This window comes from Triticum urartu, chromosome 7 (genome assembly GCF_003073215.2).
Source record: "Triticum urartu cultivar G1812 chromosome 7, Tu2.1, whole genome shotgun sequence".
Lineage (NCBI taxonomy): Eukaryota > Viridiplantae > Streptophyta > Magnoliopsida > Poales > Poaceae > Triticum > Triticum urartu.
Window position 1 is genome coordinate 603,642,652 of NC_053028.1, and position 19,581 is coordinate 603,662,232.

Genomic DNA, 19,581 nt, shown 5'->3' on the forward strand with positions numbered 1-19,581 from the left:
TGGACACTGGAAAGGTTTTAGATAAGTTCGGACATTTCCCGGAGTACCAGGGGGTTACCGGAACCCCCTGGGGGTTTAATGGGCCTTCATGGGCTTTAGTGGAAGAGAGGAGGAGGCGGCCAAGAGGAGGGGCGCCCCCCAAGCCCAATCCGAATTGGGGAGGGGGCCGACCCCCTTTCTTTCTTCCCCCTCTTCCCTTTCCTTCCCCTCCTAGCTGGACTAGGAAAGGGGGGAACCTACTCCTAGTAGGAGTAGGATTCCCCCCTTTGGGGCGCACCCTATGAGGCCGGCCGCCCCCCTCCTACACTCATTTATATACGGGGGAGGGGGGAACCCAATAGACACACAAGTTGATTTCTTAGCCATGTGTGGTGCCCCCTCCACAGATTTCCACCTCGGTCATATTATCGTAGTGCTTAGGCGAAGCCCTGCGTCGGTAACTTCATCATCACCGTCAACACGCCGTCGTGCTGATGAAACTCTCCCTCGGCCTCAGCTGGATCTAGAGTTCGAGGGACATCACCAAGCTGAACGTGTGCAGATCGCCGAGGTGCCATGCATTCGATACTTGATCGGTTGGATCGCGAAGACGTTCGACTACATCAACCGCGTTATTCAATGCTTCCGCTTTCGGTCTACGAGGGTACGTAGACACACTCTCCCCTCTCGTTGCTATGCATCCCTAGATAGATCTTGCGTGTTTGTAGGAATTTTTTTGAAATACTGCGTTCCCCAATAGTGGCATCCGAGCCAGGTCTATGCGTAGATGTTATATGCACGAGTAGAACACAAAGGAGTTGTGGGCGTGGGTATATACATATTGCTTGCCGTCACTAGTTGTTTCTTGATTCTGTGGTACTGATGGATGAAGCGGCCCGGACCGACATTACATGACCGCGTTCATGATACTGGTTCTACCGACGTGCTTTGCACACAGGTGGCTGGTAGGTGTCACTTTCTCCAACTTTAGTTGAATCGGATTCAATGAACAGGGTTCTTTCTGAAGATCAAAAAGCAATCACTATACCACGTTGTGGTTTTGATGCGTAGGTAAGATCGGTTCTTGCTAGAAGCCCGTAGCAGCCACGTAAAACTTGCAACAACAAAGTAGAGGACGTCTAACTTGTTTTTGCAGGGCATGTTGTGATGTGATATGTTCAAGATGTGATTATATAAATTGTTGTATGAGATGATCATGTTTTGTAACACATTTATCGGTAACTGACAGGAGCCATATGGTTGTCGCTTTATTGTATGAAATGCAATCGCCATGTAATTGCTTTACTTTATCACTAAGCGGTAGTCGTAGTCGTGGAAGCAATAGTTGGCGAGACGACAATGATGCTAGGATGGAGATCAAGGTGTCAAGCTGGTGACAATGGTGATCATGATGGTGCTTTGGAGATGGAGATCAAAGGCACAAGATGATGATGGACATATCATATCACTTATATTAATTGCATGTGATGTTTATCCTTTATGCATCTTATTTTGCTTAGTATGGCGGTAGCATTATAAGATGACCTCTCACTAAATTTCAAGGTACAAGTGTTCTCCCTGAGTATGCACCGTTACTACAGTTTGTCGTGCTGAGACACCACGTGATGATCGGGTGTGATAAGCTCTACGTTCACATACAATGGGTGCAAGCCAGTTTTGCACAAGCAGAATACTCGGGTTAAACTTGATGAGCCTAGCATATGCAGATATGGCCTCGGAACACTGAGACCGAAAGGTCGAGCGTGAATCATATAGTAGATATGATCAACATAGTGATGTTCACCATTGAAAACTACTCCATCTCACATGATGATCAGACATGGCTTAGTTGATATGGATCACGTGATCACTTAGATGATTAGAGGGATGTCTATCTAAGTGGGAGTTCTTAAGTAATATGATTAATTGAACTTTAATTTATCATGAACTTAGTACCTGATAGTATTTTGCATGTATATGTTTTTGTAGATAAATAGCCCATTTTGTTGTTCCGTTGAATTTTAATGCGTTCCTAGAGAAAGCTAAGTTGAAATATGATGGTAGCAACTAAACAGACTGGGTCCGTAACTTGAGGATTATCCTCATTGTTGCATAGAAGAATTACATCCTGGAAGCACCGCTAGGTGCCAAACCCGCTGCAGGAGCAACTCCATATGTTATGAACACCTGGCAGAGCAAAGCTGATGACTTCTCGATAGTTCAGTGTGCCATGCTTTACGGCTTAGAACCGGGACTTCAACGACGTTTTGAATGTCATGGAGCATATGAGATGTTCCAGGAGTTGAAGTTAATATTTCAAGCAAATGTTCGGATTGAGAGATATGAAGTCTCCAATAAGTTCTACAACTGTAAAATGGAGGAGAATAGTTCTGTCAGTGAACACATACCCAGAATTTCTGGGTACCACAATCAGTTGACTCAGCTGGGAGTTAATCTTCCGGTTGATAGTGTCATTGACAGAGTTCTTCAATCACTACCACCAAGCTACAAAAGCTTCGTGATGAACTGTAATATGCAAGGGATGGATAAGACAATTCCCGAGCTCTTTGTGATTCTAAAGGCTGCGGAGGTAGAAATCAAGAAGGAGCATCAAGTGTTGATAGTCAACAAGACCACCAGTTTCAAGAAGAGGGGCAAAGGGAAGAAGGGGAACTTCAAGAAGAACGGCAAGCAAGTTGCTGCTCAAGTGAAGAAGCCCAAGTCTGGACCTAAGCCTGAGACTGAGTTCTTCTACTGCAAAGGGACCGGTCACTGGAAGCGGAACTTCCCCAAGTATTTGGCGGATAAGAAGGATGGCAAAGTGAAAGGTATATTTGATATACATGTTATTGATGTGTACCTTACTAATGCTCGCAGTAGCGCCTGGGTATTTTATACTGGTTCTATTGCTAATATTTGCAACTCAAAACAGGGGCTACGGATTAAGCGAAGATTGGCTAAGGACGAGGTGACGATGCGCGTGGGAAATGGTTCCAAAGTTGATGTGATTGCCGTCAGCACGCTACCTCTACATCTACCTTCGGGATTAGTTTTAGACCTGAATAATTGTTATTTGGTGCCAGCGTTAGGCATGGACATTATATCTGGATCTTGTTTGACGCGAGACTATTATTCATTTAAATTAGAGTATAATGGTTATTCTATTTATATGAGTAATATCTTTTATGGTCATGCACCCCTGATGAGTTGTCTATTTTTACTAAATCTTGAGAGTAGTGATACACATATTCATAATATTGAAGCCAAAAGATATAAGTTTAATAATGATAGTGAAACTTATTTGTGGCACTGCCATTTAGGTCATATTGGTGTAAAGCGCATGAAGAAACTCAATGCTGATGGGCTTTTGGAATCACTTGATGCTTGCGAACCATGTGTCATGGGCAAGATAACTAAGACTCCGTTCTCCGGATCAATGGAACAAGCAACAGACTTATTGGAAATAATACATACTGATGTATGTGGTCCGATAAGTATTGATGCTCGTGGCGGGTATCATTATTTTCTGACCTTCACAGATGATTTGAGCAGATATGGGTATGTCTACTTAATGAAACATAAGTCTGAAACATTTGAAAAGTTCAAAGAATTTCATAGTGAAGTGGAAAATCATCGTAACAAGAAAATTAAGTTTCTACGATCTGATCATGGAGGTGAATATTTGAGTTATGAGTTTGATCTTCATTTGAAACAATGCGGACTAGTTTCTCAACTCACGCCACTTGGAACACCACAGTGTAATGGTGTGTCCAAATGTCATAACCGCACTTTATTAGATATGATGCGATCTATGATGTCTCTTACTGATTTACCGCTACCGTTTCGGGGTTATGCTTTAGAGACGGCTGCATTCACGTTAAATATGACACCATCGAAATCCGTTGAACAACACCATATGAACTGTGTGTTGGGGAACGTAGTAATTTCAAAAAAATTCCTACGCACACGCAAGATCATGGTGAAGCATAGCAACGACAGGGAAGAGTGTTGTCCATGTACCCTCATAGACCGTAAGAAGAAGCGTTATGACAACGCGGTTGATGTAGTCGTACGTGTTCACGATCGACCAATCCTAGTACCGAACGTACGGCACCTCCACGATCTGCACACGTTCAGCTCGGTGACGTCCCGCGAACTCACGATCCAGTAGAGCTTCGAGGGAGAGTTTCTTCAGCACGACGGCGTGATGCTGGGGATCATGATGCTACCGGAATGGGGCTTCGCCTAAGCACCACTATGATATTATCGAGGTGGATTATGGTGGAGGGGGGCACCGCACACGGCTAAAAGATCAATGATCAACTTGTGTGTCCATGGGGTGCCCCCCTCCCCCATATATAAAGGAGTGGAGGAGGGGGAGGGCTGGCCCTCTCTATGGCGCGCCCTAGGGGAGTCCTACTCCCTCTGGGTGTAGGATCCTCCCTTCCAAGTAGGAGTAGGAGAGGAAGGAAGGAGGAGAGAGGGAGGAAGGAAAGGGGGGCTGGCCCCCCTCCCAATTCGGATTGGGCTTGGGGGGCGTGCCTCCCTATTTTCCCTTCCCTCTCCTCTATTCCACTAAGGCCCAATAAGGCTCATATACTCCCCGGGGGGTTCCGGTAACCTCCCGGTACTCCGGAAAAATGCCCGAACCACTCGGAACCATTCTAATGTCCAAACATAGGCTTCCAATATATCGATATTTACGTCTCGACCATTCCGAGACTCCTCATCATGTCCGTGATCAAATCCGGGACTCCGAACTACCTTCGGTACATCAAAACACAAAAACTCATAATATCGATCGTCACCGAACGTTAAGCGTGCGGACCCTACTGCTTGGAGAACTATGTAGACATGACCGAGACTCACTTCCGTTCAATAACCAATAGCAGAACCTGGATGCTCATATTGGTTCATACATATTCTACGAAGATCTTTATTGGTCAAACCGCATAACGGTATACGCTGTTCCCTTTGTCATCGGTATGTTACTTGCCCGAGATTCGATCGTCGGTATATCAATACCTAGTTCAATCTCGTTACCGACAAGTCTCTTTACTCATTCCGTAATGCTACATCACGTAACTAACTCATTAGCTATGTTGCTTGCAAGGCTTATAGTGATGTACATTACCGAGAGGGCCCAGAGATACCTCTCCGACAATCGGAGTGACAAATCGTAATCTTGATCTATACCAACTCAACAAGTACCATCGGAGACACCTGTAGAGCACGTTTATAATCACACAGTTACATTGTGACGTTTGGTAGAACACAAAGTGTTCCTCCGGTATTCGGGAGTTGCATGATCTCATAGTCATAGGAACATGTATAGTTATGGAGAAAGCAATAGCAACAAACTAAACGATCATCGTGCTAAGCTAACGGATGGGTCAAGTCAATCACATCACTCTAATGATGTGATCCCTTTAATCAAATGACAACTCATGTGTCACACCCTACATTTTGTAACATTTCATTTGCATTAATAAAGCATGAAAATTTGGACCAACAAAAACTTTTGCATTATTTGGCTTTTTATTTTGGAGTTGGTTTTCTCTGTGTGATTTTCAAGTGCTCTTTAAAGTCAACTACTCCACCTTCTGTACTTCATCTCCCTGCTCCAAACTTCTGCCCAATGATCATGCCATGTGTATAGTGCAATATAGTATTTTCTTACAAAAATAATTTGGCCAAATAGTATTTTCAAAAATTAGTTTTCCAAAAACCCCTGAATTGAGGTTTGCACCACAAGTACTTGATTTGGGGTATGAAAAATATTTCAAAGAGTTTATTTGAAATCTATTAGATATAGGATTCCCATAAACCACAAAAATATAATTTTATAAGTTATTTTCCTATTTTACTTAAAAGCTTTTTCTTAAGGCCAAAAATGGTCTTTAATAGGAAAAAATATTTTATTGTTTCAAAAATATTTGACAAAAATCAGGGAAACTCAGTGGACATATATTTTCCATATATAAGAGTTTCAACACATGGTCATGTTCAAAATATTGGACAAAACCTCCCAAAACCATTTCAGCCCATTTCAAGGATTTGAAATATTTCTACAGGAAATATTTTCATAAAAATCCAAGGAAAATCCAGCAAGTCACAAATGCATATTGTGATCACCTTGCAAAGCCTCATATCAATCAAGGTCATTTTGGCTCACCAAAATGCCCGAAAACCCTCTCTGACCAGAATCAAATCTGAACAAGTTTGTACTACCAACTTTCTCTCATTGATCCCTACTTTTGTGAGCATGTTCACATGACCAAATGAGGCCACTACACCAAGTGGTGCATCAAGGGGTAGTGATTTGCTCAACTAGATCTACCCAAGTCCATTTCTGCTAATTTCTAGGGTTTACAAAAGTTGCATTGGCAACTTTGCCCAAATAAGCTCCAAATTTGTGGAAGGCCCTAATTATATGTGTCATTTCACCCTGTGGAGTCTCATGGCAATTGGAAATCTTTTACTTACCAAAACCATTATCAAACACCTTCTGCCACTTTTCAAAAATCACCATTTTGACATATAAAACTATTCTCCTTGAGCTCACCTTTTTACCACAGCTCCTCCTAGTCCTCTCCTACCTCGAGTAACTCTTCCCTGGCCTAAGCTCAATGATTGAGGGGTAAAATGCCCCCATTTACCTCCCTGGACAGCCCCTCTCTCCCTCTTCTTCTACTTCTCTCCTCTCCTACTAGCCACCCAGGGCATCCAAGGCCATCTCCTACTTCTTTACTCCTCCCTAGAGCTACCAGACATGCTTGGCCGTGCCCACTTTACCAAAAAATGGCATGCCGGCCATTTGCACGCTCTGGAGCGTGCTACAGTGCGCTCCCGCACTGTAGCCGCCCCTTCCAACCGCCTCCGGCCACCTCGGGCCTCCCCAGCGCGCCCGACGATGCGCCTCGACGTCTGCGACACGCCACGCCTCTGTCCCCCTCCTCCTTCTCCCTCCTCTCGCCCCAGCCCGCACGCGCGCCGGCCGCTCGAGCGCACCAGTCAGCGCACTCACACGCGCGGTGCCCTGGCCCCCCCGCTTTCCCTCTCTTCTCTCCCTTCACCCTAGACCAACCCCACAAACGCCTCAGACACGCCCCGACGAGCCCGCGTGACCCGCTTCGACCGCAACAGGCTGGCCGGCGCACGGGTCCTCGGTGGACCGTTGCCCGCCTATTTAAGGGCCTCCCCGAGCCCTCCTCTCCTCACCACTCGCTCTCTCACTCCCCTAATCACCCCCCTGCACCCTAGTTCCTTTCCAGAGCCTCCCGAGCTCGAGATCGAGCTCGAGCTCCGCCGCTTCGAGATAGTGCCCCTTCCCCTTTTTCTTTTCTGCCAAACTTGTAAAAATTCCACAGGATTAAATATTCACCCAAATGCAATAATTCCAACTCCTAAATCCTTGTAATAATCCCACCTATTTATTGGTGCAGTTTTCACTCTTATCAAACCAACTTTTCTTCATGGTTCAAATTCAAATTTGAATTTGAGCATTTATGCCTGCCATTTAAAATTCCTAGCACTATTTCCATGACTCCAAATCCAAAACTAGGAATTTTCCCCTTCTTAGTTTTCACCCTAGTATTTAACAAAAATGAGTTGACATTTTTCTGAGCACTTTGGGTTTTCTGTTTTATTATTGCCTTATTTTCTCGTTATTATTTTGCGACGATAGATTGCGTTGCTGGCGAAGGAGTTGGACCAGAAGACTTTGAAGACCTAGAATTTGTTGAGCCAGGCAAGCAGCCCTTTGACCATGTCTATGAAACCCTTTTTATGCATGTCATATAGCACTTTTATTGCTTGCATCGGAGACATGATACTATGGTACCACATGGGGTGGTTTGCCACCGTTACTTCCTCGTTGATACTTGCATTGTGCATGACCCTACCTCTTATGAGGGTTATGCCGTGGGAGTAGATAGGGATGCTAAAGTAGTTGCTACGCAAAAGGGACGGGAATATGCATGGTGATGGAGACAAAGTATTTTCAAAAGACTTTTCGAAAACCCCGTCGGGTGCCACTTATGCCGGAGGGAGATAATGAGATGGGTAACCACTTGATGACGAAGTGGTGTACCGAGGCAAGTGTGTGTGTTGTTTTCGAAAACGGATTAGATTTAAGATTTGTCGACTGTCCCAACCTTACATGCGCAACACTCTACCCTTGTATGGGAAAGGGCATTATTGATTACCTAGGCCGATACTAGCTTGGAGCCCGCATTACTAGTGACGGGGGAGAGTTGGTGCTCTCTCTCGGGACAGGGTCGTGCCAGGTAGGGCGGCCATGACTGTTTTCACAGGGCACCGGATACACCGTTGTGTCCCCTCTCGGATGTTACGATCTCGAGTAAGTCTCATACGATGTACATCGTGAGGATATGGAACAACGAGTGGACTCCTTGTTAGTGTCGTCTAAGATAGTGATCGGGTGCTTACCCCGGGTACTTGAGGTACCGCGGGTCGTGGATGACACGGAAGTTCCCCGGATCTTGTGGGTAAAGTGTGCAACCTCTGCAGAGTGTAAAACTATTCGAATAGCCGTGTCCACGGTCAAGGACAGTTGGGCGGTGCTGCTTAAACTACGTCCAGAATTTTACAAACCACGTGTGTGTGGTGTGTGTGTGGATGTGTTGATGAAGCTAAATGGGCTTAAGTCAGATGACTTGACACGATGATCAAGTTGGATTGGTGTCCAACTCTGATAACTGTTACTTGTTCATACGGATGTATGTACTCTCATGATGCATACTTTACATGTTGATAGATCATGTCATTGCACTCAAAACTAGCTTTCTGCAAACTACCTACTTAGTGTTATATCATTGCATCATTGTGCCCTGTTCCAATCGTGGGTTGCTTGCGAGTACATTCAAAGTACTCATTGGCTTGCCAGTGGTTATTTAATTGGCCAGGCATGGAAGAACAGGAGTTCGAAGAAGAGTTCTTTGGAGACGAACATGCGAACTAGGACGTTTCCCAGTCAGAATGCCTGTAGGGTTAAGGCAGATGGCATGGGTTCTACTTATCAACGAAGATTTCCACTTCTTAAGTTTATTTGGTATTTAGCCCTTGTGGCTTTATCAATGTAAGACTTGACCATAATGGTCATAATTTGTGTAAGACGATATGTATGGATGTAAGACTCTTGTTATTCAGCTTCTGTGTGTTCAGTGAGCATTGATCTCTGGGATCACTATACACGTGCATTTCGGTGATCTCGACTTATGAGTCGGGGTCCCCACACCCACAGAGCTGGTATCAGAGCCATCCTGACTGTAGGAAGCCTTAGTTAGCATGGACGTTAGTTAGCTTGAGACCATCTAAACTTCTCTTCTTTTCTAAAGCTTACTCCACCCAAGATATATTTCCCTTATTGACCTCTCCCATTCAACCCTTGTAGATGGCTGCCGTACCCGAGGACTTCCTGACCACCGGATTTCCCGTGCTTCTCGAGGATAGCCTCAAGAAGTGCCAGTTTCACCGAGCCCCCATTTTCACCTACCATGAGCATTGGATCAATGACACCGAGACGGAGTATCATGTGGAAGTGATCGTGAAGGCTAATGACTCTCCAACAAGCTGGTTCTTCGAGGGACCCCAGATGGCAACACTGGTTCTTGCCGTCGAGACGGCAACCCTCAAGGCACTCGCCCGCCTCCGAGACCTTCTTCCAGAGATGGCAGACGAGTTGGCAACCCGCTTCTTGCCTTATCGGAAGGAAGGTGAGGATGAGAGTAGTGCGCCAGCTCCACCATTAGAAGAAGGACTTCCACTCCGATTCCAGACCTACTTCAGCCTCTCTGCAGATAGTTTGGCACAACACTTGGCCTCGGAATCAATGGAGCTCCAAAAGGAACTTCATGAGACCAAGGCACTTCTTCGCCAAGCACAAGGGAAGACGGATAGGATCAAGAAGGAAGGTGCTCCCCCTGGTCAGCCCACGATCGCATACCGAGGCGGAAGACCCCCAAAGGATGGGGAACCACCACATCAGCAGCGCATGAGCGCAAGGGATTACCGCAAGCTCTTCACACCACCGGCAAAGCAACACCGTGTTGAGCTCCTCCACTCCCCCACCCCTTCGAGCAATGAAGGAAGTTAGGCCACCGATGATGAGGAGGAAGACCCAGAAGAGCCAGACTACGCGACCGAGCATTCCACCACTTAGGCATCATTCGCAACCCGGATATGCCCGTTAGTAACCCCTACGGTAGGATAGGTCGTGTACCCCTATGCGAAGTCGAGTCCTTGTAATGGTTCATATGAAACCATGTAGTGTTGTGTTTGCTTTTGATGTGTTTGATGGACGTCGTGCTTTCCTACGGGAACTTTTACGTGACTACATCACCCATTTGGATTTTAATGAATGTGTTTGGCCTTTTGGCCCTTGCATGAAAACAATTAGTGTCATACCAACCCCCTTACTAGGCATCCCATCTATATTGCTTTCCCCATCTTTCCCAATCATGAGACCTTGACCGCTCCAACAGGATGCCTGTTGTAACTCGTACTGGTACCTCTACCCAGCAGCAAGAAGCCGGAGGTTCAGCCGGAGCAGAAGCTAGTCAGGACCAAACCCAAGGTCAAGCTCCACCACCGCCACCACCTTCAAACATGGACATGGCTCAGCTTCTCCAAGCCTTCCGAGAGGAACGCCAAGCCAACACTGCAACCCTCCAGATGATTGCTCAAGCTGTCAATCGCCAACCGGCGGGAAACGGCAATGGACGTTCCACGTTGGTGGAGTTCAAGAAGCATGCACCACCCACCTTCATCGAGACTGCTGAACCCCTGGATGCAGACGACTGGGTCCGCACCATTGAGGATCTGCTGGAACTAGTCGGATGCACTGAGGACCGTGAGAAGGTGGCATATGCTGCTCACTGTCTCGGGGGAACTGCCAGAGCTTGGTGGGATGGATTCAAGGCCATGCATGCTGAGCAAAACATCACTTGGAATGACTTCAAGGCAGAATTCTGCAAGGCCCACATTCCTTCCGGAATCATGGCCATCAAGAAGCGTGAGCTCCGAGCCCTGAAGCAAGGAAGTAGCACTGTCAAGGAGTACATGCAGAAGTTCAGTGTTCTCTCAAGGTATGCTCCTGAGGATGTCAGCACTGATGCTGCCAAAAGGGAGCACTTCATGGAAGGCCTTAACTAGACTCTGCAGTACTCGCTTGTTGTGTGTGACTGCCCGACCTTTCCTGATCTGGTGAACAAGGCACTCATGCTTGAAGACAAGTGACGTGCTTTGAATGATACCCGTAAGCGCAAGATGATCAGCAAGGGTAGCTCCAGCAACCAAAAGCCTCGCCCGTGGCAGCCAGCCCCGGTCAAGCCAACCTATCAGCAGCCAAGATCCCCTGCACCTCGCACCAACTATCAGCCTCAGCCGTATGCCAACCCCAGGCCAACTTACAACAACCCCAATAACAATGCCGGCAAGAGCAGCAACCCCAATCAAGTCACTTGCTTCGGATGTGGTCAGCCAGGACACTACTCCAAGAATTGCCCTAACAAGAAGCCCGACGCCCCGTGCCCTAATGCGCAGAACCCAGGGCAAGGCCGTGGAATGCCACCAAGGAACCAAGCTCCCCGCAACCCGCCCAACAACGGCAAGGGTCGTGTGAATCATGTCACTGCAGAAGAAGCCCAGGAAGACCCGGACGTCGTGCTGGGTACGTTCCTTGTTAACTCAGCACCTGCAACTGTCTTGTTTGATTCTGGAGCCACACATTCATTCGTCACCCAAGAGTTTGCATTAAAAAGTGGCATGACCCCTACACCCCTGAATAACCCTATGGTGGTACAAACCCCCGGAGCAGAGATGAGAGCCAAGATAGGATGTAAAGGAGTCGGGATTGTCATTAATGGGGTAGACTTCCTAGCAGACCTTATCATCTTAAGATCGCAAGGCTTGGATGTGATCTTAGGAATGGATTGGCTCATCAAGCACCAAGGCTTGTTAGATTGCGCCAACCGAACCGTCACTGTGACCAATGACCAAGGAGTCGAAGTTAAGTTTGCTCCCAACCCTGCTCAAGGCGCCCAAGTCAACTGTCTGTCAAAAGTTGGATTGGAGCAAGTGCCGGTAGTACGCGAATACCCCAACGATGTCTTTCCTGAGGAGCTACCGGGAATGCCTCCTGACCGATACATTGAGTTCATCATCGAGCTCATACCCGGAGCAGGACCCATCTATAAGAAGCCTTATAGAATGAGATCATAAGAGTTAGCAGAGTTGAAGAAGCAACTAGAAGAGCAGTTGAGGATGGGATTTATCCGCCCTAGTGCCTCCCCTTGGGGATCACCTGTTCTGTTTGTGGCAAAGAAGGACGGTACCATCCGCTTGTGCATTGACTACCGCTCCCTCAATGAAGTTACAATCAAGAACAAGTATCCACTTCCCAAGATTGAAGACCTGTTTGATCAACTCAATGGGGCCAAGGTGTTCTCCAAGATCGACCTCAGATCTGGGTACTACCAGCTGAAAATCAGACCTCAAGATATTCCGAAGACGGCATTTGTAACCAGATATGGCCTGTATGAGTGCACGGTCATGTCCTTTGGATTGACCAATGCCCCAGCTTACTTCATGTATCTCATGAATAAGGTCTTCATGGAATATTTGGACAAGTTTGTCGTTGTCTTCATTGATGACATTCTTGTCTTCTCGAAGACGGAAGAAGAGCACGAGCAACACTTGAGGATGGTCCTAGACAAGCTTCGAGAGCACCAACTGTATGCCAAGTTCAGCAAGTGCGAATTTTGGCTGCGTGAAGTTGGGTTCTTGGGTCATGTTTTGACCGAAGAAGGATTGTCGGTTGATCCCGCTAAGATTGAAGCCGTAACTGAATGGCAATCCCCAAGCAATGTGAAGGAAGTCAGAAGCTTCCTCGGACTCGCAGGATATTACCGCAAGTTCGTTGAAGGATTCTCAAGCATTGCACGACCCATGACTCAACTCTTGAAGAAGGACAAGAAGTTTGAATGGACGCCGAAGTGTGAAGAGAGCTTCCAGGAGCTGAAGAAGAGACTGACCACCACCCCAGTTCTGGCCACACCAGATATACACAAGGAGTTTGTGATATATTGTGATGCGTCAAGAACCGGACTGGGAGGTGTTCTGATGCAAGAAGGCCGAGTCGTAGCTTACCTTTCAAGGAAACTACGGCCTCATGAAGAGAACTATGCTACTCATGACCTCGAGTTGGCAGCTGTAGTTCATGCCCTGAAAACATGGCGACATTACCTCCTAGGGAAGCGTGTGAGATATACACGGATCACAAAAGTCTGAAGTATATTTTCACTCAGAAGGAATTGAACATGAGGCAAAGAAGGTGGCTAGAGTTGATCAAGGATTATGACCTCAGTGTTCAATACCACCCTGGGAAGGCTAATGTGGTAGCAGATGCATTAAGCAGGAAGGCTTGTTCCTTGAATGCTATGCTTAAGGAAAGGCTACCCGCCTTGTATGAAGAACTTGAAAGCTTCGGGATGGAACTGGTTGCACCAGGATTCTTGGCCAACCTCGAAGCCTGGCCTACCTTGATGGATGATGTTAAGGAAGCCCAGAAGGGACACGAGAGCATTGAAGGCATCAAGAGGAAGATCAAGGCAGGCAAGGCCCCAGGATTCTCAGAGGATGAGCAAGTAATTGTGTGGTTTGGGAATCGCATTTGCGTACCCAATAAGATTGAGCTCAAGAATCTGATCTTGCAAGAAGCTCATGACACCCCATATTCCATCCATCCTGGAGGGACCAAGATGTATCACGACCTGAAGGAAATATTTTGGTGGCACGGTATGAAAAGGGAGATTGCCACCTATGTTGCAAAGTGTGATGTATGCCAAAGGGTCAAAGCTGAATATCAGCGACCTGCTGGATTGCTCCAACCACTCAATGTTCCTGAGTGGAAATGGGATAAAGTCGGAATGGATTTCATCACTAGACTACCTAGGTCAAACAAGGGACATGACTCCATCTGGGTCATAGTCGATCATTTGACTAAAGTAGCCCATTTCCTTCTTGTTAAGACTACCTATGATGACAACCAGCTAGCAACTTTATACATCAACAGAATCGTAAGTCTTCATGGTGTTCCCAAGGAGATTGTGTCAGATCGAGGAACCCAGTTTACCTCAAGGTTCTAGAAGAAGTTCCAAGAGGCCATGGGGACCAAGTTGTCCTTGAACACTGCTTTCCACCCACAAACCGGAGGTCAGATAGAGCGAGTGAATCAGATACTCGAAGACATGCTCCGAGCCTGTGTCTTAGCATATGGAGCTAGGTGGGAAGATTGCCTCCCTTTTTCCGAGTTATCCTACAACAACAGTTATCAGTCAAGCCTCCAGATGGCACCATTTGAGGTGTTGTACGGACGCAAGTGTCGCACACCCCTCGATTGGTCAGAAACCGGAGAAGGACTAGTGTTTGGGCCTGATATCCTTCGTGAAGCAAAAGAGCAAGTTCAGCTAGTCAGAGAGCAACTGAAGACTGCCAAGTCGAGACAGAAGAGGTATGCCGCCACTCATCGCCGACAAGTAGACTTCCAAGTCGGAGACCATGTATACCTGTGAGTAACTCCTCTTAAGGGAACCAAGCGTTTCCACGTTAAGGGAAAGCTCGCCCCAAGATATATCGGCCCCTTCGAGATCACCGCACGACGCGGAGAAGTGGCGTACCAGTTGGAACTTCCACCTGGACTATCCGATGTGCACAACATATTCCACGTGTCACAACTCCGGAAGTGTCTCCAAGTTCCAGACAAACCTGATCTTTACAAGGATGTCGATCACCAAGCCATTGATCTTCAGCCCGATTTGACCTACCGCGAGAGACCCATCTGCATTTTGGACGAGGCTGAACGACGCACTCGAAGCCGCACCATCAAGTACTTCAAGGTCCAGTGGAGCAACCACACTGAAGCAGAAGCAACCTGGGAACGTGAAGACTACCTTAGATCCGAGTTTCCGTATCTCTTTAAAGCCTAGTTTAGGAATCTCGGGGACGAGATTCTTGTAAGGGGGGTAGGTCTGTCACACCTTGCATTTTGTAACATTTCATTTGCATTAATAAAGCATGAAAATTTGGAACAACAAAAACTTTTGCATTATTTGGCCTTTTATTTTGGAGTTGGTTTTCTCTCTGTGATTTTCAAGTGCTCTTTAAAGTCAACTACTCCACCTTCTGTACTTCATATCCCTGCTCCAAACTTCCGCCCAATGATCATGCCATGTGTATAGTGCAATATAGTATTTTCTTACAAAAATAATTTGGCCAAATAGTATTTTCAAAAATTAGTTTTCCAAAAACCCTTGAATTGAGGTTTGCACTACAAGTACTTGATTTGGGGTATGAAAAATATTTCAAAGAGTTTATTTGAAACCTATTAGATATAGGATTCCCATAAACCACAAAATATAATTTTATAAGTTATTTTCCTATTTTACTTAAAAGCTTTTTCTTAAGGGCAGAAATGGTCTTTAATAGGAAAAAAATATTTTATTGTTTCAAAAATATTTGACAAAAATCAGGGAAACTCAGTGGAGATATATTGTCCATATATAAGAGTTTCAACACATGGTCATGTTCAAAATATTGGAAAAAACCCCCCAAAACCATTTCTGCCCATTTCAAGGATTTGAAATATTTCTACAGGAAATATTTTCATAAAAATCCAAGGAAAATCCAGCAAGTCACAAATGCATATTGTGATCACCTTGCAAAGCCTCATATCAATCAAAGTCATTTTGGCTCACCAAAATGCCCGAAAACCCTCTCTGACCAGAATCAAATCTGAACAAGTTTGTACTACCAACTTTCTCTCCTTGATACCTACTTTTGTGAGCATGTTCACATGACCAAATGAGGCCACTACACCAAGTTGTGCATCAAGGGGTAGTGATTTGCTCAACTAGATCTACACAAGTCCATTTCTGCTAATTTCTAGGGTTTACAAAAGTTGCATTGGCAACTTTGCCCAAATAAGCTCCAAATTGGTGGAAGGCCCTAATTATATGTGTCATTTCACCCTGTGGAGTCTCATGGAAATTGGAAATATTTTGCTTACCAAAACCATTATCAAACACCTTCTGCCACTTTTCAAAAATCACCATTTTGACCACTAAAACTATTCTCCTTGAGCTCAACTTTTTACCACAGCTCCTCCTAGTCCTCTCCTACCTCCAGTAACTCTTCCCTGGCCTCAACTCAATGATTGAGGGGTAAATGCCCCCATTTACCTCCCTGGACAGCCCCTCTCTCCCTCTTCTTCTACCTCTCTCCTCTCCTACTAGCCACCCAGGGCATCCAAGGCCATCTCCTACTTCTTTACTCCTCCCTAGAGCTACCAGACATGCTTGGCCGTGCCCACTTTACCAAAAAATGGCATGCCGGCCCTTTGCACGCTCTGGAGCGCGCTACAGTGCGCTCCCGCACTGTAGCCGCCCCCTTCCAACCGCCTCCGGCCACCTCGGGCCTCCCCAGCGCGCCCGACGATGCGCCTCGACGTCTGCGACATGCCACGCCTCTGTCCCCCTCCTCCTTCTCCCTCCTCTCACCCCAGCCCGCATGCGCGCCGGCCGCCCGAGCGCACCAGTGAGCGCGCTCACACGCGCGGTGCCCTGGCCCCCTGCTTTCCCTCTCTTCTCTCCCCTCACCCTAGACCAACCCCACAAACGCCTCAGACACGCCCCGACGAGCCCCCGTGACCCGCTTCGACCGCAACAGGCTCGCCGGCGCACGGGTCCTTGGTGGACCGTCGCCCACCTATTTAAGGGCCTCCCCGAGCCCTCCTCTACTCACCACTCTCTCTCTCTCACTCCCCTAATCATCCCCCTGCACCCCAGTTCCTTTCTAGAGCCTCCCGAGCTCGAGATCAAGCTCGAGCTCCGCCGCTTCGGCTCGCCGGAGTTCGCGAGGTACAGGCCGTCCCCGGCCCCCTTTCCTCTCGATCTGGAACCCCTGCAGCTCTCTGATCCTTTCCCCCTTGTTTCCCCTCTCTGTAGCTGCCGGAAACAGCCAGAACTGCCACCACCGAAGCCCCTCCGCCACGTGACCTCATCGCCGGCGAACCAGGCCACCCCGGCGACCGGTTCCACCTCCACCCGAACGGCGACGCCATGCTGAGTCTGTCCCTGCCCTTGTCCAAGCTCGCCGTGCCCTGCATCGTCGCCGGTAAGCCTCGCCGCCGTCGGACAAGGGTTTACGACGACCCTGACAAGGGCCCTCGCCCGTCAGCCTCTCTGTCCTCTCCCTCTCCCGCGCCCTCTCTCACTGACGCCGGGCCCCGCCTGTCAGGTTTAAAAATCCGGCGCGCGCGCGCGTTGGCTCGGCTGGGCCGCGTCGCTGGCTGGGCCGCTGCCCTGCGGCTGTTCTGGCCCAGCAGGCATAGTGCCCCTTCCCCTTTTTCTTTTCTGCCAAACCTGTAAAAATTCCACAGGATTAAATATTCACCCAAATGCAATAATTCCAACTCCTAAATCCTTGTAATAATCCTACCTAATTATTGGTGCAGTTTTCACTCTTATCAAACCAACTTTTCTTCACTGTTCAAATTCAAATTTGAATTTGAGCATTTATGCCCGTCATTTAAAATTCCTAGCACTGTTTCCATGACTCCAAATCCAAAACTAGGAATTTCCCCTTCTTAGTTTTCACCCTAGTATTTAACAAAAATGAGTTGACATTTTTCTGAGCACTTTGGTTTTTCTGTTTTATTATTGCCTTATTTTCTCGTTATTATTTTGCAATGATAGATTGCGTTCCTGACGAAGGAGTTGGACCAGAAGACTTTGAAGACCCAGAAGACTTTGTTGAGCCAGGCAAGCAGCCCTTTGACCATGTCTATGAAACCCTTTTTATGCATGTCATATAGCACTTTTATTGCTTGCATCGGAGACATGATACTATGGTGACCACATGGGGTGGTTTGCCACCGTTACTTCCTCGTTGATACTTGCATTGTGCATGACCCTACCTTCTTATGAGGGTTATGCCAGTGGGAGTAGATAGGATGCTAAAGTAGTTTCTACGCAAAAGGGACGGGAATATGCATGGTGATGGAGACAAAGTATTTTCAAAAGACTTTTCGAAAACCCCGTCGAGTGCCACTTATGCCCGAGGGAGATAATGAGATGGGTAACCACTTGATGACGAAGTGGTGTACCGAGGCAAGTGTGTGTGTTGTTTTCAAAAACGGATTAGATTTAAGATTTGTCGACTGTCCCAACCTTACATGCGCAACCACTCTACCCTTGTATGGGAAAGGGCATTATTGATTACCTAGGCCGATACTAGCTTGGAGCCTGCATTACTAGTGACGGGGAAGAGTTGGTTCTCTCTCTCGGGACGGGGTCGTGCCAGGTAGGGCGGCTATGACTGTTTTCACAGGGCACCGGATACACCGTTGTGTCCCTTCTCGGATGTTACGATCTCGAGTGAGTCTCGTATGATGTACATCGTGAGGATATGGAACAACGAGTGGACTCCTTGTTAGTGTCGTCTAGGGAAAGATAGTGATCGTGTGCTTACCCCGGGTACTTGAGGTACCACGGGTCATGGATGACACGGAAGTTCCCCGGATCTTGTGGGTAAAGTGTGCAACCTCTGCAGAGTGTAAAACTATTCGAATAGCCGTGTCCACGGTCAAGGACAGTTGGGCGGTGCTGCTTAAACTACGTCCAGAATTTTACAAAGCACGTGTGTGTGTGGGTGTGTTGATGAAGCTAAATGGGTTAAGTCAGATGACTTGACACGATGATCAAGTTGGATTGGTGTCCAACTCTGATAACTGTTACTTGTTCATACGGATGTCTGTACTCTCATGATGCATACTTTACATGTTGATAGATCATGTCATTGCACTCAAAACTAGCTTTTTGCAAACTACCTACTTAGTGTTATATCATTGCATCATTGTGCCCTGTTCCAATCGTGGGTTGCTTGCGAGTACATTCAAAGTACTCATTGGCTTGCCACTGGTTATTTAATTGGCCAGGCATGGAAGAACAGGAGTTCGAAGAAGAGTTCTTTGGAGACGAACATGCGAACTAGGACGTTTCCCAGTCAGAATGCCTGTAGGGTTAAGGCAGATGGCATGGGTTCTACTTATCAACGAAGATTTCCGCTGCTTAAGTTTATTTGGTATTCAGCCCTTGTGGATTTATCTATGTAAGACTTGACCATAATGGTCATAATTTGTGTAAGACGATATGTATGGATGTAAGACTCTTGTTATTCAGCTTCTGTGTGTTCAGTGAGCATTGATCTCTCGGATCACTGTACACGTGCATTCGGTGATCTCGACTTATGAGTTGGGGTCCCCACATCATGTCTATGGTTAGGAAACATAACCATCATTGATTCAACGAGCTAGTCAAGTAGAGGCAAACTAGTGACACTCTGTTTGTCTATATATTCACACATGTACTAAGTTTCCGTTTAATACAATTCTAGCATGAATAATAAACATTTATCATGATATAAGGAAAATATAAATAACAACTTTATTATTGCCTCTAGGGCATATTTCCTTCAGTCTCCCACTTGCACTAGCGTCAATAATCTAGATTACATTGTAATGAT